General features: G+C 53.1%; 1 protein-coding gene across 2 annotated transcripts in view; it reads left to right on the top strand.

Moving 5' to 3' along the window:
- WDR90 (WD repeat domain 90) overlaps positions 1–24,212 on the top strand; it is a 716,604-nt gene that overhangs the window by 663,885 nt on the left and 28,507 nt on the right. The gene's annotated exons all lie outside the window — the stretch shown is intronic.

The following is a 24,212-nucleotide window of genomic DNA, read 5'->3' as shown; positions in this document are numbered from 1 at the left end:
ACCAGCACTGTACCCCCTGACCATCACCTGAGCATCCCCAGACCAGCAATGTACCCCCTGACCATCACCTGAGCATCCCCAGACCAGCACTGTACCACCTGACCGTCACCTGAGCATCCCCAGACCAGCACTGTACCCCCTGACCATCACCTGAGCATCCCCAGACCAGCAATGTACCCCCTGACCATCACCTGAGCATCCCCAGACCAGCACTGTACCCCCTGACCATCACCTGAGCACCCCCAGACCAGCACTGTACCCCCTGACCATCACCTGAGCATCACCTGAGCATCCCCAGACCAGCACTGTACCCCCTGACCATCACCTGAGCATCTCCAGACCAGTATTGTACCCCCTGACCATCACCTGAGCCTCCCCAGACCACCACTGTACCCCCTGACCATCACCTGACCATCCCCAGACCAGCACTGTACCCCCTGACCATCACCTGAGCATCTCCAGACCAGCAATGTACCCCCTGACCATCACCTGAGCGTCCCCAGACCAGCACTGTACCCCCTGACCATCACCTGAGCATCCCCAGAACACCACTGTACCCCCTGACCATCACCTGAGCATCCCCAGACCAGCACTGTACCCCCTGACCATCACCTGAGCATCCCCAGACCAGCACTGTACCCCCTGACCATCACCTGAGCATCCCCAGACCAGCAATGTACCCCCTGACCATCACCTGAGCATCCCCAGACCAGCACTGTACCCCCTGACCATCACCTGAGCACCCCCAGACCAGCACTGTACCCCTGACCATCACCTGAGCATCTCCAGACCAGCAATGTACCCCCTGACCATCACCTGAGCACCCCCAGACCAGCAATGTACCCCCTGACCATCACCTGAGCCTCCCCAGACCAGCACTGTACCCCCTGACCATCACCTGACCATCCCCAGACCAGCACTGTACCCCCAGACCACCACCTGAGCATCTCCAGACCAGCACTGTACCCCCTGACCATCACCTGAGCATCCCCAGACCAGCACTGTACCCCCTGACCATCACCTGAGCATCCCCAGACCAGCACTGTACCCCCTGACCATCACCTGAGCATCCCCAGACCAGCACTGTACCCCCTGACCATCACCTGAGCATCCCCAGACCAGCAATGTACCCCCTGACCGTCACCTGAGCATCCCCAGACCAGCACTGTACCCCCTGACCATCACCTGAGCATCCCCAGAACACCACTGTACCCCCTGACCGTCACCTGAGCATCCCCAGACCAGCACTGTACCCCCTGACCATCACCTGAGCATCCCCAGACCAGCAATGTACCCCCTGACCATCACCTGAGCATCCCCAGACCAGCACTGTACCCCCTGACCATCACCTGAGCACCCCCAGACCAGCACTGTACCCCTGACCATCACCTGAGCATCTCCAGACCAGCAATGTACCCCCTGACCATCACCTGAGCACCCCCAGACCAGCAATGTACCCCCTGACCATCACCTGAGCCTCCCCAGACCAGCACTGTACCCCCTGACCATCACCTGACCATCCCCAGACCAGCACTGTACCCCCAGACCACCACCTGAGCATCTCCAGACCAGCACTGTACCCCCTGACCATCACCTGAGCATCCCCAGACCAGCACTGTACCCCCTGACCATCACCTGAGCATCCCCAGACCAGCACTGTACCCCCTGACCATCACCTGAGCGTCCCCAGACCAGCACTGTACCCCCTGACCATCACCTGAGCGTCCCCAGAACACCACTATACCCCCTGACCATCACCTGAGCGTCCCCAGAACACCACTGTACCCCCTGACCATCACCTGAGCATCCCCAGACCAGCAATGTACCCCCTGACCATCACCTGAGCATCCCCAGACCAGCACTGTACCCCCTGACCATCACCTGAGCATCCCCAGACCAGCACTGTACCCCCTGACCATCACCTGAGCGTCCCCAGACCAGCACTGTACCCCCTGACCATCACCTGAGCGTCCCCAGACCAGCACTGTACCCCCTGACCATCACCTGAGCATCCCCAGACCAGCACTGTACCCCCTGACCATCACCTGAGCGTCCCCAGACCAGCACTGTACCCCCTGACCATCACCTGAGCGTCCCCAGAACACCACTATACCCCCTGACCATCACCTGAGCGTCCCCAGAACACCACTGTACCCCCTGACCATCACCTGAGCATCCCCAGACCAGCAATGTACCCCCTGACCATCACCTGAGCATCTCCAGACCAGCAATGTACCCCCTGACCATCACCTGAGCGTCCCCAGACCAGCACTGTACCCCCTGACCATCACCTGAGCATCCCCAGAACACCACTGTACCCCCTGACCATCACCTGAGCATCCCCAGACCAGCACTGTACCCCCTGACCATCACCTGAGCATCCCCAGACCAGCACTGTACCCCCTGACCATCACCTGAGCATCCCCAGACCAGCAATGTACCCCCTGACCATCACCTGAGCATCCCCAGACCAGCACTGTACCCCCTGACCATCACCTGAGCACCCCCAGACCAGCACTGTACCCCTGACCATCACCTGAGCATCTCCAGACCAGCAATGTACCCCCTGACCATCACCTGAGCACCCCCAGACCAGCAATGTACCCCCTGACCATCACCTGAGCCTCCCCAGACCAGCACTGTACCCCCTGACCATCACCTGACCATCCCCAGACCAGCACTGTACCCCCAGACCACCACCTGAGCATCTCCAGACCAGCACTGTACCCCCTGACCATCACCTGAGCATCCCCAGACCAGCACTGTACCCCCTGACCATCACCTGAGCATCCCCAGACCAGCACTGTACCCCCTGACCATCACCTGAGCATCCCCAGACCAGCACTGTACCCCCTGACCATCACCTGAGCATCCCCAGACCAGCAATGTACCCCCTGACCATCACCTGAGCATCCCCAGACCAGCAATGTACCCCCTGACCATCACCTGAGCATCCCCAGACCAGCACTGTACCCCCTGACCATCACCTGAGCATCCCCAGACCAGCAATGTACCCCCTGACCGTCACCTGAGCATCCCCAGACCAGCACTGTACCCCCTGACCATCACCTGAGCATCCCCAGAACACCACTGTACCCCCTGACCGTCACCTGAGCATCCCCAGACCAGCACTGTACCCCCTGACCGTCACCTGAGCATCTCCAGACCAGCACTGTACCCCCTGACCATCACCTGAGCATCCCCAGACCAGCACTGTACCCCCTGACCATCACCTGAGCATCCCCAGACCAGCACTGTACCCCCAGACCATCACCTGAGCATCCCCAGCCCTGCACTGTACCCCCTGACCATCACCTGAGCATCCCCAGACCAGCACTGTACCCCCTGACCATCACCTGAGCATCCCCAGACCAGCACTGTACCCCCTGACCATCACCTGAGCATCCCCAGACCAGCACTGTACCCCCTGACCATCACCTGAGCATCCCCAGACCAGCACTGTACCCCCTGACCATCACCTGAGCACCCCCAGAACACCACTGTACCCCCTGACCATCACCTGAGCACCCCCAGACCAGCACTGTACCCCCTGACCATCACCTGAGCATCCCCAGACAAGCAATGGACCCCCAGACCATCACCTGAGCATCCCCAGACCAGCACTGTACCCCCTGACCATCACCTGAGCACCCCCAGACCAGCACTGTACCCCCTGACCATCACCTGAGCGTCCCCAGACCAGCACTGTACCCCCTGACCATCACCTGAGCGTCCCCAGACCAGCAATGTACCCCCTGACCATCACCTGAGCATCCCCAGACCAGCAATGTACCCCCAGACCATCACCTGAGCATCCCCAGACCAGCACTGTACCCCCTGACCATCACCTGAGCATCCCCAGAACACCACTGTACCCCCTGACCGTCACCTGAGCATCCCCAGACCAGCACTGTACCCCCTGACCATCACCTGAGCATCTCCAGACCAGCACTGTACCCCCTGACCATCACCTGAGCATCCCCAGACCAGCACTGTACCCCCAGACCATCACCTGAGCATCCCCAGACCAGCAATGTACCCCCAGACCATCACCTGTGCATCCCCAGCCCTGCACTGTACCCCCTGACCATCACCTGAGCATCCCCAGACCAGCACCGTACCCCCTGACCATCACCGTACCCCCTGACCATCACCTGAGCATCCCCAGACCAGCACTGTACCCCCTGACCATCACCTGAGCATCCCCAGACCAGCACTGTACCCCCTGACCATCACCTGAGCACCCCCAGACCAGCACTGTACCCCCTGACCATCACCTGAGCATCCCCAGACAAGCAATGGACCCCCAGACCATCACCTGAGCATCCCCAGACCAGCACTGTACCCCCTGACCATCACCTGAGCACCCCCAGACCAGCACTGTACCCCCTGACCATCACCTGAGCACCCCCAGAACACCACTGTACCCCCTGACCATCACCTGAGCATCCCCAGACCAGCACTGTACCCCCTGACCATCACCTGAGCACCCCCAGAACACCACTGTACCCCCAGACCACCACCTGAGCATCCCCAGACCAGCAATGTACCCCCTGACCATCACCTGAGCACCCCCAGAACACCACTGTACCCCCAGACCACCACCTGAGCATCCCCAGACCAGCAATGTACCCCCTGACCATCACCTGAGCACCCCCAGACCAGCAATGTACCCCTGACCATCACCTGAGCACCCCCAGAACACCACTGTACCCCCAGACCACCACCTGAGCATCCCCAGACCAGCAATGTACCCCCTGACCATCACCTGAGCATCCCCAGACCAGCACTGTACCCCCTGACCATCACCTGAGCATCCCCAGACCAGCACTGTACCCCCTGACCATCACCTGAGCATCCCCAGACCAGCACTGTACCCCCTGACCATAACCTGAGCACCCCCAGAACACCACTGTACCCCCTGACCATCACCTGAGCGTCCCCAGACCAGCACTGTACCCCCTGACCATCACCTGAGCACCCCCAGACCAGCAATGTACCCCCTGACCATCACCTGAGCACCCCCAGAACACCACTGTACCCCCAGACCACCACCTGAGCATCCCCAGAACACCACTGTACCCCCTGACCACCACCTGAGCATCCCCAGACCAGCACTGTACCCCCTGACCATCACCTGAGCATCCCCAGACCACCACTGTACCCCCAGACCATCACCTGAGCATCCCCAGACCAGCACTGTACCCCCTGACCATCACCTGAGCATCCCCAGACCAGTACTGTACCCCTCTGACCAGCACTGTACCCCCTGACCATCACCTGAGCATCCCCAGACCAGCAATGTACCCCCTGACCATAACCTGAGCACCCCCAGAACACCACTGTACCCCCTGACCATCACCTGAGCGTCCCCAGACCAGCACTGTACCCCCTGACCATCACCTGAGCACCCCCAGACCAGCAATGTACCCCCTGACCATCACCTGAGCACCCCCAGACCAGCAATGTACCCCCTGACCATCACCTGAGCACCCCCAGAACACCACTGTACCCCCAGACCACCACCTGAGCATCTCCAGACCAGCACTGTACCCCGTGACCATCACTGTACCCCCTGACCATCACCTGAGCATCCCCAGACCACCACTGTACCCCCTGACCATCACCTGAGCATCTCCAGACCAGCACTGTACCCCCGAGCATCCCCAGACCAGCAATGGACCCCTAGAACAACACTGTACCCCCAGACCACCACCTGAGCATCCCCAGAACACCACTGTACCCCCTGACCATCACCTGAGCCTCCCCAGACCAGCGCTGTACCCCCTGACCATCACCTGAGCCTCCCCAGACCAGCGCTGTACCCCCTGACCATCACCTGAGCACCCCCAGAACACCGCTGTACCCCCTGACCATCACCTGAGCACCCCAGACCAGCACTGTACCCCCTGACCATCACCTGAGCCCCCCAGACCAGCACTGTACCCCCTGACCATCACCTGAGCGTCCCCAGACCAGCACTGTACCCCCTGACCATCACCTGAGCGTCCCCAGAACACCACTGTACCCCCTGACCATCACCTGAGCGTCCCCAGAACACCACTGTACCCCCTGACCATCACCTGAGCATCCCCAGACCAGCACTGTACCCCCTGACCATCACCTGAGCATCCCCAGAACACCACTGTACCCCCTGACCATCACCTGAGCACCCCAGACCAGCACTGTACCCCCTGACCATCACCTGAGCATCCCCAGACCAGCAATGTACCCCCTGACCATCACCTGAGCATCCCCAGACCAGCACTGTACCACCTGACCATCACCTGAGCATCCCCAGACCACCACTGTACCCCCTGACCATCACCTGAGCATCCCCAGACCAGCAATGTACCACCTGACCATCACCTGAGCATCCCCAGACCAGCAATGTACCCCCTGACCGTCACCTGAGCATCCCCAGACCAGCAATGTACCCCCTGACCGTCACCTGAGCATCCCCAGACCAGCACTGTACCCCCTGACCATCACCTGAGCATCCCCAGACCAGCACTGTACCCCCTGACCATCACCTGAGCATCCCCAGACCAGCAATGTACCACCTGACCATCACCTGAGCATCCCCAGACCAGCAATGTACCACCTGACCATCACCTGAGCATCCCCAGACCACCACTGTACCCCCTGACCATCACCTGAGCATCCCCAGACCAGCAATGTACCACCTGACCATCACCTGAGCATCCCCAGACCAGCAATGTACCCTCTGACCATCACCTGAGCATCCCCAGACCAGCACTGTACCACCTGACCATCACCTGAGCATCCCCAGACCACCACTGTACCCCCTGACCGTCACCTGAGCATCCCCAGACCAGCAATGTACCCCCTGACCGTCACCTGAGCATCCCCAGACCACCACTGTACCCCCTGACCATCACCTGAGCATCCCCAGACCAGCACTGTACCCCCTGACCATCACCTGAGCATCCCCAGACCAGCACTGTACCCCTCTGACCAGCACTGTACCCCCTGACCATCACCTGAGCATCCCCAGACCAGCAATGTACCCCCTGACCATAACCTGAGCACCCCCAGAACACCACTGTACCCCCTGACCATCACCTGAGCGTCCCCAGACCAGCACTGTACCCCCTGACCATCACCTGAGCACCCCCAGACCAGCAATGTACCCCCTGACCATCACCTGAGCACCCCCAGACCAGCAATGTACCCCCTGACCATCACCTGAGCACCCCCAGAACACCACTGTATCCCCAGACCACCACCTGAGCATCTCCAGACCAGCACTGTACCCAGTGACCATCACTGTACCCCCTGACCATCACCTGAGCATCCCCAGACCATCACCTGAGCATCTCCAGACCAGCACTGTACCCCCGAGCATCCCCGAGCATCCCCAGACCAGCAATGGACCCCTAGAACAACACTGTACCCCCAGACCACCACCTGAGCATCCCCAGAACACCGCTGTACCCCCTGACCATCACCTGAGCCTCCCCAGACCAGCGCTGTACCCCCTGACCATCACCTGAGCCTCCCCAGACCAGCTCTGTACCCCCTGACCATCACCTGAGCCTCCCCAGACCAGCGCTGTACCCCCTGACCATCACCTGAGCACCCCCAGAACACCGCTGTACCCCCTGACCATCACCTGAGCACCCCCAGAACACCGCTGTACCCCCTGACCATCACCTGAGCCCCCCAGACCAGCACTGTACCCCCTGACCATCACCTGAGCCCCCCAGACCAGCACTGTACCCCCTGACCGTCACCTGAGCGTCCCCAGAACACCACTGTACCCCCTGACCGTCACCTGAGCGTCCCCAGAACACCACTGTACCCCCTGACCGTCACCTGAGCATCCCCAGACCAGCACTGTACCCCCTGACCGTCACCTGAGCACCCCCAGAACACCACTGTACCCCCTGACCGTCACCTGAGCACCCCAGACCAGCACTGTACCCCCTGACCGTCACCTGAGCATCCCCAGACCAGCAATGTACCCCCTGACCGTCACCTGAGCATCCCCAGACCAGCACTGTACCACCTGACCGTCACCTGAGCATCCCCAGACCACCACTGTACCCCCTGACCGTCACCTGAGCATCCCCAGACCAGCAATGTACCACCTGACCGTCACCTGAGCATCCCCAGACCAGCACTGTACCACCTGACCGTCACCTGAGCATCCCCAGACCACCACTGTACCCCCTGACCGTCACCTGAGCATCCCCAGACCAGCAATGTACCCCCTGACCGTCACCTGAGCATCCCCAGACCACCACTGTACCCCCTGACCGTCACCTGAGCATCCCCAGACCACCACTGTACCCCCTGACCGTCACCTGAGCATCCCCAGACCAGCACTGTACCCCCTGACCGTCACCTGAGCATCCCCAGACCAGCACTGTACCACCTGACCGTCACCTGAGCATCCCCAGACCAGCACTGTACCCCCTGACCGTCACCTGAGCACCCCCAGACCAGCACTGTACCCCCTGACCGTCACCTGAGCATCCCCAGACCAGCACTGTACCCCCTGACCGTCACCTGAGCACCCCCAGACCAGCACTGTACCCCCTGACCGTCACCTGAGCACCCCCAGACCAGCACTGTACCCCCTGACCGTCACCTCAGCATCCCCAGACCAGCACTGTACCCCCTGACCGTCACCTGAGCACCCCCAGACCAGCACTGTACCCCCTGACCGTCACCTGAGCATCCCCAGACCAGCAATGTACCCCCTGACCATCACCTGTGCATCCCCAGAACGCCACTGTACCCCCGGAGCATTCCCACACCAGCAATGGACCCCCAGTGTACCCTTCAAGACAGCACTGTATCCCCTGATCAGCACTCACTCACACTCCCGGTCCGTCTCCCTGTCACTCACTCACACTCCCGGTCCGTCTCCCTGTCACTCACTCACACTCCCGGTCCGTCTCCCTGTCACTCACTCACACTCCCGGTCCGTCTCCCTGTCACTCACTCACACTCCCGGTCCGTCTCCCTGTCACTCACTCACACTCCCGGTCCGTCTCCCTGTCACTCACTCACACTCCCGGTCCGTCTCCCTGTCACTCACTCACACTCCCGGTCCGTCTCCCTGTCACTCACTCACACTCCCGGTCCGTCTCCCTGTCACTCACTCACACTCCCGGTCCGTCTCCCTGTCACTCACTCACACTCCCGGTCCGTCTCCCTGTCACTCACTCACACTCCCGGTCCGTCTCCCTGTCACTCACTCACACTCCCGGTCCGTCTCTCTGTCACTCATTTACTATCCCTGCCTGTCTCTCACACTCCCTGCCCGTCTCTCGGTCACTCACACTCCCTGTCTGTCTCTCGGTCACTCACACTCCCTGTCTGTCTCTCGGTCACTCACACTCCCTGTCTGTCTCTCGGTCACTCACTCTCCCTGTCTGTCTCTCGGTCACTCACTCTCCCTGTCTGTCTCTCGGTCACTCACTCTCCCTGTCTGTCTCTCGGTCACTCACTCTCCCTGTCTGTCTCTCGGTCACTCACTCTCCCTGTCTGTCTCTCGGTCACTCACTCTCCCTGTCTGTCTCTCGGTCACTCACTCTCCCTGTCTGTCTCTCGGTCACTCACTCTCCCTGTCTGTCTCTCGGTCACTCACTCTCCCTGTCTGTCTCTCGGTCACTCACTCTCCCTGTCTGTCTCTCGGTCACTCACTCTCCCTGTCTGTCTCTCGGTCACTCACTCTCCCTGTCTATCTCTCGGTCACTCACTCTCCCTGTCTGTCTCTCGGTCACTCACTCTCCCTGTCTGTCTCTCGGTCACTCACTCTCCCTGTCTGTCTCTCGGTCACTCACACTCTGTCTGTATCTCTGCCTCTATCCATCTTACCTCACACATGTTGCTGTATTATACTCATTGCCTGTAGTAACCAATCACAGCTAAGAGCTCATATCAATGACCTGTGGAAGAACAGCAACCAATCACGGCTCAGCTTCTAACTGCCGTAGCAGCAGAGAATGGCTCCTGTATATGGGGGGTAATGAGAGGGTTTGGGGCAGCGCGGGGTGAAAGCCCAATCTATGACGTTCCCCGAGTCACAGAGAGCGACTGTGCAAAGTGTGGTGATTGGAAACGTGACGGCGCAGATTCCTTTAGCGGACACAGGACCGGCATGAAACCCCCCCCCCCCCCCCCACCTTATTTCTACTGCTTTTGTGAGGGCAGCAGTTTGCGTTTCGGAGCTGCCCCATGTCCGGAGAGGTGTCCCCCGCTCATACACACAACATCTCTACTGCCAAAAATAAAATCACAATATTTATTTGAAAAATCAAATTCCTATACAGAACTTCCCGATGTCACCGGGAATAGGATGTCGTGTCCCATCTGCGCGTCTCCTCAGTAACAAGACGTCTCCAGGAATCAGAGGTCTCTGCCCACCCACAGGAGACCCTCCAGGACTGCAGGGGGCGCCCACAACATTTATTTGGCAAAACAAAGAGAAAGTCTATGATGAGCTGCAAAACAAGGAGTCCCCAATATCCAGGAGGAGAGATCCCCAAGACTGAAGAGAAAGCCTGGACATAGAGAGAGGGAGACATATCAAGTGTGGCAGCAACAGAAGCTTAACAACAACATAGCGGGCAGTATTATAGTAGTTATATTCCTGTACATAGGGGGGCAGTATTATAGTAGTTATATTCTTGTACATAGGGGGGCAGTATTATAGTAGTTATATTCCTGTACATAGGGGGCAGTATTATAGTAGTTATATTCCTGTACATAGGGGGCAGTATTATAGTAGTTATATTCTTGTACATAGGGGGCAGTATTATAGTAGTTATATTCTTGTACATAGGGGGCAGTATTATAGTGGTTATATTCTTGTACATAGGGGGCAGTATTATAGTGGTTATATTCTTATACATAGGGGGCAGTATTATAGTAGTTATATACCTGTACATAGGGGGCAGTATTATAGTAGTTATATTCTTGTACATAGGGGGCAGTATTATAGTAGTTATATTCCTGTACATAGGGGGCAGTATTATAGTAGTTATATTCCTGTACATAGGGGGCAGTATTATAGTAGTTATATTCCTGTACATAGGGGACAGTATTATAGTAGTTATATTCCTGTACATAGGGGGCAGTATTACAGTAGTTATATTCTTGTACATAGGGGGAAGTATTATAGTAGTTATATCCTTGTACATAGGGAGCAGTATTATAGTAGTTATATCCCTTTACACAGGGGGCAGTATTATAGTAGTTATATTCTTGTACATAGGGGCAGTATTATAGTAGTTATATTCCTGTACATAGGGGACAGTATTGTAGTAGTTATATTCCTGTACATAGGGGACAGTATTGTAGTAGTTATATTCCTGTACATAGGGGACAGTATTGTAGTAGTTATATTCCTGTACAAAGGGGGCAGTATTATAGTAGTTATATTCCTGTACATAGGGGGCAGTATTATAGTAGTTATATTCCTGTACATAGGGGGCAGTATTGTAGTAGTTATATTCCTGTACATAGGGGACAGTATTGTAGTAGTTATATTCCTGTACATAGGGGGCAGTATTGTAGTAGTTATATTCCTGTACAAAGGGGGCAGTATTATAGTAGTTATATTCCTGTACAAAGGGGGCAGTATTATAGTAGTTATATTCCTGTACATAGGGGGCAGTATTATAGTAGTTATATTCTTGTACTGAGGGGGCAGTATTATAGTAGTTATATTCTTGTACATAGGGGGCAGAATTATAGTAGTTATATTCTTGTACATAGGGGGCAGTATTATAGTAGTTATATTCTTGTACATAGGGGGCAGTATTATAGTAGTTATATTCTTGTACATAGGGGGCAGTATTATAGTAGTTATATTCCTGTACATAGGGGGCAGTATTATAGTAGTTATATTCTTGTACATAGGGGCAGTATTATAGTAGTTATATTCTTGTACATAGGGGGCAGTATTATAGTAGTTATATTCCTGTACATAGGGGGCAGTATTATAGTAGTTATATTCTTGTACATAGGGGGCAGTATTATAGTAGTTATATTCCTGTACATAGGGGGCAGTATTATAGTAGTTATATTCTTGTACATAGGGGGCAGTATTATAGTAGTTATATTCCTGTACATAGGGGGCAGTATTATAGTAGTTATATTCCTGTACATAGGGGCAGTATTATAGTAGTTATATTCTTGTACATAGGGAGCAGTATTATAGTAGTTATATTCTTGTACATAGGGGGCAGTATTATAGTAGTTATATTCCTGTACATAGGGGGTAGTATTATAGTAGTTATATTCCTGTACATAGGGGGTAGTATTATAGTAGTTATATTCTTGTACATAGGGGGCAGTATTATAGTAGTTATATTCTTGTACATAGGGGCAGTATTATAGGAGTTATATTCTTGTACATAGGGGGCAGTATTATAGTAGTTATATTCCTGTACATAGGGGGCAGTATTATAGTAGTTATATTCTTGTACATAGGGGCAGTATTATAGGAGTTATATTCTTGTACATAGGGGGCAGTATTATAGTAGTTATATTCCTGTACATAGGGGGCAGTATTATAGTAGTTATATTCTTGTACATAGGGGGCAGTATTATAGTAGTTATATTCCTGTACATAGGAGGCAGTATTATAGTAGTTATATTCTTGTACATAGGGGGCAGTATTATAGTAGTTATATTCTTGTACATAGGAGGCAGTATTATAGTAGTTATATTCCTGTACATAGGGGGCAGTATTATAGTAGTTATATCCCTGTACATAGGGGGCAGTATTATAGTAGTTATATTCCTGTACATAGGGGGCAGTATTATAGGAGTTATATTCCTGTACATAGGGGCAGTATTATAGTAGTTATATTCTTGTACATAGGGGCAGTATTATAGTAGTTATATTCCTGTACATAGGGGGCAGTATTATAGGAGTTATATTCCTGTACATAGGGGCAGTATTATAGTAGTTATAGTCCTGTACATAGGGGGCAGTATTATAGTAGTTATATTCTGGTACATAGGGGGCAGTATTATAGTAGTTATATTCTTGTACATAGGGGGCAGTATTATAGTAGTTATATTCTTGTGCATAGGGGGCAGTATTATAGTAGTTATATTCCTGTACATAGGGGGCAGTATTATAGTAGTTATATTCTTGTACATAGGGGCAGTATTATAGTAGTTATATTCTTGTACATAGGGGCAGTATTATAGTAGTTATATTCCTGTACATAGGGGGCAGCATTATAGTAGTTATATTCTTGTACATAGGGGGCAGTATTATAGTAGTTATAGTCCTGTACACAGGGGGCAGTATTATAGTAGTTATATTCTTGTGCATAGGGGGCAGTATTATAGTAGTTATATTCCTGTATAAAGAGTCATATTATATTATATTCATACTATAAGAATTACAGTATGAGAGTCTATGTGATGTATTATGGGAGGTAATATTCAGAATATCTCAGAATATATTAATATATGATCATATTATCACCAGTGATTTGGTATGAGTAGATGTTCTCCTCTCACTCACCATATGACATCATTCTCCTTTTCTGCGTTTCATGTGTTGTGGTTACTTCTCTCTGAAATTTCAGCATAGAGGGAGGATTTTACTGTCAAGGACGCCGTGTTTTTAGTAAACAGGATTTGATACAAGAATTTGGTTCTGCCGGTCGTGTATATGTGCAGCGAAGGTGGATGGATTGTCACCTGCCCTCGTCATACATTGTAGAAAACCCTCAAAAGCCCCGGCCCACCAGAGGACATCCTGGTGGACCCCTTCTTAACATTATGCCAGGACTTCCTGCTGGGAGAGGGGAGATCCTACATTCAAATGCTTGTGCTGTTCTCCAATTTGTATTATATGCATTTGCAACACCCCTGCCAACGTATAGGCAAGGTGGTAGGTGTGAATAAGGCCCTCTCCCTGTCAGGATCTATCTGGTGAACCTGCGCTACTCACCCAGAGGATAATGCTATGAGAACTTAGGTAATTGCAGCTGTAGATACTCTCTGGAAAGTCAACGATTAAATGGGTGTAAGTAATTATCCAATTTTGTGGCTGCATTGTAAACCGAAGTGTGATTGTAGACCAGGGGGGTCCAGTAACCAGAATCCGATGTTTGATCGTTTTGTCTGTTGCCTGCTTTTCAATAAAGAACGTTGAGTTGATTTTGCACAACGTTGTCTCCATCTGATCCCTGGATACGGCTGTTACCACCACGGGCCTTCCCATCCATTAGCCAGGGACACATACTACAGACACTCAGGGGTTGCCCCAGGGAGAACCTGTACATCAGCCTCTCCTCCATATTTCTTGCACACACCACCTGCTGGAGAGCTGCCAGGCTATAGGACAGCCCTCCGGTCCCCATACCAAGCACCGGGACATTAGCGTGCCTAGGCCGCAACCGCCAGCCACTCAGGTACTGCGGGCCCCGGCTGCCTCCAGGCCCCAAGAGAAGGCTAGGCCCCGGTGGGGGATGTTGCACATTATTTCTTAAGGTGGGGGGGCACAATAATATAACAGGTCAGAACATGTGGGTGATATTTCTTTATGATGCAAGGGATTTAGATATCAGCAGCCCAGGGAGACTATAGAAATGTATATTGTGAGCTCTTGTATCTGTTGGAAGGAGCGGCCCGGCGCTTACACTGCAGCTGCAGACACATCAGGCCGAAATTTTTTTGGCACTTGATTGAAGTAGAGAAAACCCCGAAGGAAAACCCAAAGCTGCTGCCAGCACTTCAATCCATCACACAGCAGACAGGATAGAAATATATACCAGACAGACACGAGGTGGAGGAGGCGGGCGACATACTTACCCAACACTGCACTCTACATAGAGGGGAGGGATAGATGGGAGATAGATAGATAGATAGGAGATAGATAGGAGATTATATATGAGATAGATAGATAATCACCTGTGTCCGGGGCCACCTCTCTCTTTAGTTGGGATTGTCTATTGAAGGAGATTCCATGAAAGGTTTGGTCTATGAAGGAGTCCAGGTCTGTCAGGTCATCATTAGCTGTAACAATGAGAAGACTGGGCTGATGGAGGACATAAGATCTGGGGAGCACCATAGCGGTCACTCCTTGGCCCGTATATCTCTGGGATCTCTGGGGGCTGTGGTATTAGAGAAGGTTCTGGACTTAGGACTCGGGTTGGAAGAATGATCTGGAATAGATGGACTCAGGGCCGGATTATAGGCGGGGATCCCGGGGCTCGAGCCCCGGGGCCCCCACCAGATCGCACCCCCTGCACGCCCGCGTCCCCCCTCCTGAGATGCCCGCTGCATCGCGCTGCATGGAGGAGCTGCCCGCCCCCCTTGGCACGAGTGACAGTAACTCCGCCTCAACGCCCGCCATCCCCCCTCCCGTCACATTTGACACCGCCTCCCTGCCCGCCCCGGCATAGGCGACACTGCGCTCGCCTCTCCGCCCGCCCCCCCAGCACAGGTGACAGCCTCCCGGCCCGCCCATCCCCCGGCATAGGCGACACTGCGCTCGCCTCTCCGCCCGCCCCCCCAGCACAGGTGACAGCCTTCCGGCCCGCCCATCCCCCCGCATGCATGGCCGAGCTACCAACCCCCTCCCAAACAAGCAACCCCGCCCAACACCCCACCCCTTGCTAGAACAAGCACCCGCCGCCGCCCCCCTCCCTCCGCGCCCCCCCCCCCTCTCCGCTCCCGGCTAGAAAAAGCACCCGACGCCCCCCCTCCCTCCGCGCCCCCCCCTCTCCGCTCCCGGCTAGAAAAAGCACCTGCCGTCCCCCTCCACGGCCGAACAAGCAACCGAAAGACCCACCCCCCGCACGAACAAGCACCCGTCTGAAGCCACGGCCAGTCACCCTAAAAGGTGCCTGGGCATATGCGCATGCGGGTATATCCTGGGCATATGCGCATGCGGGTATATCCTGGGCATATGCGCATGCGGGTATATCCTGGGCATATGCGCATGCGGGTATATCCTGGGCATATGCGCATGCGGGTATATCCTGGGCATATGCGCATGCGGGTATATCCTGGGCATATGCGCATGCGGGTATATCCTGGGCATATGCGCATGCGGGTATATCCTGGGCATATGCGCATGCGGGTATATCCTGGGCATATGCGCATGCGGGTATATCCTGGGCATATGCGCATGCGGGTATATCCTGGGCATATGCGCATGCGGGTATATCCTGGGCATATGCGCATGCGGGTATATCCTGGGCATATGCGCATGCGGGTATATCCTGGGCATATGCGCATGCGGGTATATCCTGGGCATATGCGCATGCGGGTATATCCTGGGCATATGCGCATGCGGGTATATCCTGGGCATATGCGCATGCGGGTATATCCTGGGCATATGCGCATGCGGGTATATCCTGGGCATATGCGCATGCGGGTATATCCTGGGCATATGCGCATGCGGGTATATCCTGGGCATATGCGCATGCGGGTATATCCTGGGCATATGCGCATGCGGGTATATCCTGGGCATATGCGCATGCGGGTATATCCTGGGCATATGCGCATGCGGGTATATCCTGGGCATATGCGCATGCGGGTATATCCTGGGCATATGCGCATGCGGGTATATCCTGGGCATATGCGCATGCGGGTATATCCTGGGCATATGCGCATGCGGGTATATCCTGGGCATATGCGCATGCGGGTATATCCTGGGCATATGCGCATGCGGGTATATCCTGGGCATATGCGCATGCGGGTATATCCTGGGCATATGCGCATGCGGGTATATCCTGGGCATATGCGCATGCGGGTATATCCTGGGCATATGCGCATGCGTGTATATCCTGGGCATATGCGCATGCGTGTATATCCTGGGCATATGCGCATGCGTGTATATCCTGGGCATATGCGCATGCGTGTATATCCTGGGCATATGCGCATGCGTGTATATCCTGGGCATATGCGCATGCGTGTATATCCTGGGCATATGCGCATGCGTGTATATCCTGGGCATATGCGCATGCGTGTATATCCTGGGCATATGCGCATGCGTGTATATCCTGGGCATATGCGCATGCGTGTATATCCTGGGCATATGCGCATGCGTGTATATCCTGGGCATATGCGCATGCGTGTATATCCTGGGCATATGCGCATGCGTGTATATCCTGGGCATATGCGCATGCGTGTATATCCTGGGCATATGCGCATGCGTGTATATCCTGGGCATATGCGCATGCGTGTATATCCTGGGCATATGCGCATGCGTGTATATCCTGGGCATATGCGCATGCGTGTATATCCTGGGCATATGCGCATGCGTGTATATCCTGGGCATATGCGCATGCGTGTATATCCTGGGCATATGCGCATGCGTGTATATCCTGGGCATATGCGCATGCGTGTATATCCTGGGCATATGCGCATGCGTGTATATCCTGGGCATATGCGCATGCGTGTATATCCTGGGCATATGCGCATGCGTGTATATCCTGGGCATATGCGCATGCGTGTATATCCTGGGCATATGCGCATGCGTGTATATCCTGGGCATATGCGCATGCGTGTATATCCTGGGCATATGCGCATGCGTGTATATCCTGGGCATATGCGCGTATATCTATGGCCGTAAGAACGACCATGCGGCTCTATTCTCTATGGAGAGGGGAGGGGTGAGCCGCGATCACCTCTCCTCCTCTACAGCGCGCCCGACGTGTGCTTGCCTGGCTATAGTCAGCGGTGTTAATGGGGGGGAGGCAGCTGTATGTAGCTGTGTTACTGGGGGCGAGGCGGCTGTATGTAGCTGTGTTACTGGGGATGAGGCGGCTGTATGTAGCTGTGTTACTGGGGGCGAGGCGGCTGTATGTAGCTGTGTTACTGGGATGAGGCGGCTGTATGTAGCTGTGTTACTGGGGATGAGGCGGCTGTATGTAGCTGTGTTACTGGGGGTGAGTCGGCTGTATGTAGCTGTGTTACTGGGGGCGAGGCGGCTGTATGTAGCTGTGTTACTGGGGATGAGGCGGCTGTATGTAGCTGTGTTACTGGGGATGAGGCAGCTGTATGTAGCTGTGTTACTGGGATGAGGCGGCTGTATGTAGCTGTGTTACTGGGGGCGAGGCGGCTGTATGTAGCTGTGTTACTGGGGATGAGGCGGCTGTATGTAGCTGTGTTACTGGGGATGAGGCAGCTGTATGTAGCTGTGTTACTGGGGATGAGGCGGCTGTATGTAGCTGTGTTACTGGGGGTGAGGCGGCTGTATGTAGCTGTGTTACTGGGGATGAGGTGGCTCTATGTAGCTGTGTTACTGGGGGCGAGGCGGCTGTATGTAGCTGTGTTACTGGGGATGAGGCGGCTGTATGTAGCTGTGTTCCTGGGGATGAGGTGGCTGTATGTAGCTGTGTTACTGGGGGCGAGGCGGCTGTATGTAGCGGTGTTACTGGGGGAGAGGCGGCTGTATGTAGCTGTGTTACTGGGGATGAGGTGGCTCTATGTAGCTGTGTTACTGGGGGCGAGGCGGCTGTATGTAGCTGTGTTACTGGGGTGAGGCGGCTGTATGTAGCTGTGTTACTGGGGATGAGGCAGCTGTATGTAGCTGTGTTACTGGGGATGAGGCGGCTGTATGTAGCTGTGTTACTGGGGATGAGGCGGCTGTATGTAGCTGTGTTACTGGGGATGAGGCGGCTGTATGTTGCTGTGTTACTGCTGGGATAGTGGAAAGGAAGCAGGAAGACGTTTGTACGCTACACTCAGTGGGGGCCTCCACCAGATTTTGCACCCACGGGCCCCCACCAACCTTAATCCGGCCCTGGATGGACTACAGAATCTCTTACTCCGTGTGCTCCCTTTTCTTATCCATTGTGGTGGAGGACGGACCACAACTATTGCACAGACTGGAGCAGTAAGTGGCCATCCTCTCAGTCACATAACCCAAGGGTGTACCTACTTCTCCCCATCACCGACACCCACCAGGCCTAGTATCCATCATCTATCTATCAGATGGACATCTCCTCTTCCAGAGGTTGGGAGGAGAGGAGGAGGGCCAGGAAACCCCTGGCAGTGGATGAGGTCTCCATGGCCCCTCTCACAGGTCCGTCCTGTGGACCCCTAGCCTGAGGCTGCACTACGGGGGGTTGTATCCAGAGAATATACGGAGATAATGGCTCCACTTACCTGCACTGCCGCCCGGGCTTCCCACTTCACTCCCAGGATTGGACTGGAAGAGAGCAGAACAATCACATGTGTACAGACGTAGCTGAGCTGGGACTGCGCCCATGTCCTTACATAGGACTGCAGGTACCCAGCCCCCACCGTTACCTTACTCATCCAGTCACAGATCCCTCGCAGATCTGATCGCTCCCGCACAACCGGAGTATCCGAGGAACGGCGAGCGCTGGACAGAGGGAAATATACAGGAGACATTGAGGACAGGAGCAGCGGGATAGCAGGGGGGGTAGCAGCGGAATAGCGGGGGGACAGCAGGGCGGACAGCAGCGGGACAGCGGGGCGGAGAGCAAGGCGGAGAGCAAGGCGGAGAGCGGGGCGGAGAGCGGGGCGGAGAGCGGGGCGGAGAGCGGGGCGGAGAGCGGGGCGGAGAGCGGGGCGGAGAGCGGGGCGGAGAGCGGGGCGGAGAGCGGGGCGGAGAGCGGGGCGGAGAGCGGGGCGGAGAGCGGGGCGGAGAGCAGCGGGGATAAGGAGGTGTACAGGACAGGGGGCAATAATACAGTAGAGGGGGGGCGCACACAACGCACAGGAGAAGGGGGGGCGCACACAACATACAGTAGAGGGGGGGCGCACACAACATACAGTAGAGGGGGGGCGCACACAACATACAGTAGGGGGGGGCGCGCACAACATACAGTAGGGGGGGGCGCGCACAACATACAGTAGGGGGGGGGCGCACAACATACAGTAGGGGGGGGCGCACAACATACAGTAGGGGGGGGCGCACAACATACAGTAGGGGGGGCGCACAACATACAGTAGGGGGGGCGCACAACATACAGTAGGGGGGGCGCACAACATACAGTAGGGGGGGCGCACAATATACAGTAGGGGGGGCGCACAATATACAGTAGGGGGGGCGCACAATATACAGTAGGGGGGGCGCACAATATACAGTAGGGGGGCGCACAATATACAGTAGGGGGGCGCACAATATACAGTAGGGGGGCGCACAATATACAGTAGGGGGGCGCATAATATACAGTAGGGGGGCGCATAATATACAGTAGGGGGGCGTATATAATATACAGTAGGGGGGTGTATATAATATACAGTAGGGGGGTGTATATAATATACAGTAGGGGGGTGTATATAATATACAGTAGGGGGTTGTATAATATACAGTAGGGGGTTGTATAATATACAGTAGGGGGGTGTATAATATACAGTAGGGGGGTGTATATAATATACAGTAGGGGGGTGTATATAATATACAGTAGGGGGTTGTATAATATACAGTAGGGGGTTGTATAATATACAGTAGGGGGTTGTATAATATACAGTAGGGGGTTGTATAATATACAGTAGGGGGTTGTATAATATACAGTAGGGGGTTGTATAATATACAGTAGGGGGTTGTATAATATACAGTAGGGGGGTATATAATATACAGTAGGGGGGTATATAATATACAGTAGGGGGGTATATAATATACAGTAGGGGTGTGTATAATATACAGTAGGGGGGTGTATAATATACAGTAGGGGGGTATATAATATACAGTAGGGGGTATATAATATGCAGTAGGGGGGTGTATATTATACAGTAGGGGGGTATATTATACAGTAGGGGGGTGTATAATATACAGTAGGGGTGTGTATAATATACAGTAGGGGTGTATATAATATACAGTAGGGGGTTGTATAATATACAGTAGGGGTGTATATAATATACAGTAGGGGGTATATAATATACAGTATGGGGGTGTATATAATATACCGTAGGGGGGTATATAATATACCGTAGGGGGGTATATAATATACCGTAGGGGGGTGTATAATATACAGTAGGGGGGTATATAATATACAGTAGGGGGGTATATAATATACAGTAGGGGGGTGTATAATATACAGTAGGGGGGTGTATATAATATACAGTAGGGGGGTGTATATAATATACAGTAGGGGGGTGTATATAATATACAGTAGGGGGGTGTATATAATATACAGTAGGGGGTTGTATAATATACAGTAGGGGGTTGTATAATATACAGTAGGGGGTTGTATAATATACAGTAGGGGGGTGTATAATATACAGTAGGGGGGTGTATAATATACAGTAGGGGGGTGTATATAATATACAGTAGGGGGGTGTATATAATATACAGTAGGGGGGTGTATATAATATACAGTAGGGGGGTGTATATAATATACAGTAGGGGGGTGTATATAATATACAGTAGGGGGGTGTATATAATATACAGTAGGGGGGTATATATAATATACAGTAGGGGGGTATATATAATATACAGTAGGGGGGTATATATAATATACAGTGGGGGGTATATATAATATACAGTAGGGGGTGTATATAATATACAGTAGGGGGGGGTATAATATACAGTAGGGGGGGTATAATATACAGTAGGGGGGTGTATAATATACAGTAGGGGGGTGTATAATATACAGTAGGGGGGTGTATAATATACAGTAGGGGTGTATATAATATACAGTAGGGGGTATATAATATACAGTATGGGGGTGTATATAATATACAGTATGGGGGTGTATATAATATACAGTAGGGGGGTGTATAATATACAGTAGGGGGGTGTATAATATACAGTAGGGGGGGTGTATAATATACAGTAGGGGGGTGTATAATATACAGTAGGGGTGTATATAATATACAGTAGGGGTGTATATAATATACAGTAGGGGTGTATATAATATACAGTATGGGGGTGTATATAATATACCGTAGGGGGGTATATAATATACCGTAGGGGGGTGTATATAATATACCGTAGGGGGGTGTATATAATATACAGTAGGGGGGTGTATATAATATACAGTAGGGGGGTATATATAATATACAGTAGGGGGGTATATATAATATACAGTAGGGGGGTATATATAATATACAGTAGGGGGGTGTATATAATATACAGTAGGGGGGTATAATATACAGTAGGGGGGTATAATATACAGTAGGGGGGTATAATATACAGTAGGGGGTGTATAATATACAGTAGGGGGTGTATAATATACAGTAGGGGGTGTATAATATACAGTAGGGGTGTATATAATATACAGTAGGGGTGTATATAATATACAGTAGGGGGGTATATAATATACCGTAGGGGGGTGTATAATATACAGTAGGGGGGGTGTATAATATACAGTAGGGGGGTATATAATATACAGTAGGGGGGTATATAATATACAGTAGGGGGGTGTATAATATACAGTAGGGGGGTATAATATACAGTAGGGGGGTGTATAATATACAGTAGGGGGTGTATAATATACAGTAGGGGGTTGTATAATATACAGTAGGGGTGTATATAATATACAGTAGGGGGTATATAATATACAGTATGGGGGTGTATATAATATACCATAGGGGGGTATATAATATACCGTAGGGGGGTATATAATATACAGTAGGGGGGTATATAATATACAGTAGGGGGGTATATAATATACAGTAGGGGGTGTATAATATACAGTAGGGGGGTATATAATATACAGTAGGGGGGTATATAATATACAGTAGGGGGGTATATAATATACAGTAGGGGGGTGTATAACTCTGGGTCAGGCATAAGGACCTCTTCCTGATGGCCACCATGGCCTCCTGTATCGCCTGCAGCCACCTCATCCTCTCCGTGTTGCAGTCCGCAGCCTGAAACACAAGATAGTCAGGGAGGCGGACCACCCCAGTGTCACCCCCAATCACCCTGCAGCTATATGCACTCTATTGCTCCCTGTTATCAGCACGTTGATGTGATACTTACCAGTGTAATGACTTTTCCATTGCGCAGGGTCATCTCCATGGGGTATCGGGATCCCATGGTGTCCACACAGACCAGAGACAGGACCTGCTCCGGGCAGAGGGAACCATCAGGAGGGAACCTCACACCTTATTATCTGTACATCCCCTCTAATACTCACGTCTCGCACATCGATGGTGCCCCAGAGCTCCCCCTGCAGGAGAAACACAACATACTGTATATCCAGGTGTAGTGCGACTCATCACAGCGCCGTCCCGGTCCACAGGATATGCCTGGTATTGCAGCTAGGAGACATTACTGAGCCGCAATACCACAAACAGCCTGAGCCCAGATGTGGCGCTGCCAGATATCCACAAGTCGTGCATTTCCTACCTCTTTGTCATCACTTCCTCGCGTCTTGTAGTACGACAGAATCCTCCCTTTAAGTGTAAACTGGTATTTCCTCCAATGGAATTTCTGACCGGGTACAAAAGGAAAAAAAACTGAGAAAAACTCACAATAAAACTCCAGGATTGTAGCTGCACTATTGGAGCCTGCGCTGCTCTCAGATGCTCTATGTTACACTACAGCTCTGCCCCTCCATGACCAGTGACTCCAGGATTGTAGCTGCACTATTGGAGCCTGCGCTGCTCTCAGATGCTCTATGTTACACTACAGCTCTGTGCCTCCATAACCAGTGACTCCAGGATTGTAGCTGCACTATTGGATCACCCGTCTTCCAACATTATCTATAGGTCTTGGGGGTCTCTGGGTTTTTGCGCTGTTCCCCTCCCCCATGTTGTGGACCAGCTTGCCAGGAGGAGAACCCCAGTGACCCGGGATATACATCCGGGTTTCCCAAACTTGGCCAAGTTTTCCCAAGCCTCCCCCCATGCCTCCTCACCACAGTCTGCCGCCTCTTCTCCAGGATGCCGGTCATGTGCCCGCTCTCCTCCATGGCCGCTCCGCACTCCTGAACTTTGCTTTCTTCCTGGTAGATAGGACGTCTACCAAAGTTCAGCTGTTCCCTGGAGAGAGGGATCTCTGTGATGTCACAGCGGGGTGACAGGGATCCGGTTACATCCCGGCGGATGATCCGTCCTCTGGATGAATGAGCCGCGGATTCGGTATAAATTAATCATTACCCGTAATTAAGTCTACAAGGAAGAGCGATAACGGAGCGCAGGGAAAGTACCATGGGCGGCTGTGCTTCACCTGCCCTGCAGGGGGCGTCCCAGGGGAAGAGAAGGAAACTGATCCCAGGATTGTTCAGGGGGCCGCAGGAGACTGAGCTCTGGGTAATGTGGCCATTCACTGACAG

This window comes from Engystomops pustulosus, chromosome 8, assembly GCF_040894005.1.
Source record: "Engystomops pustulosus chromosome 8, aEngPut4.maternal, whole genome shotgun sequence".
NCBI classification, from domain to species: Eukaryota; Metazoa; Chordata; class Amphibia; order Anura; family Leptodactylidae; genus Engystomops; species Engystomops pustulosus.
Note: the sequence above shows the minus strand (reverse complement) of the source record. Positions and strands in the feature narration are given on the sequence as shown.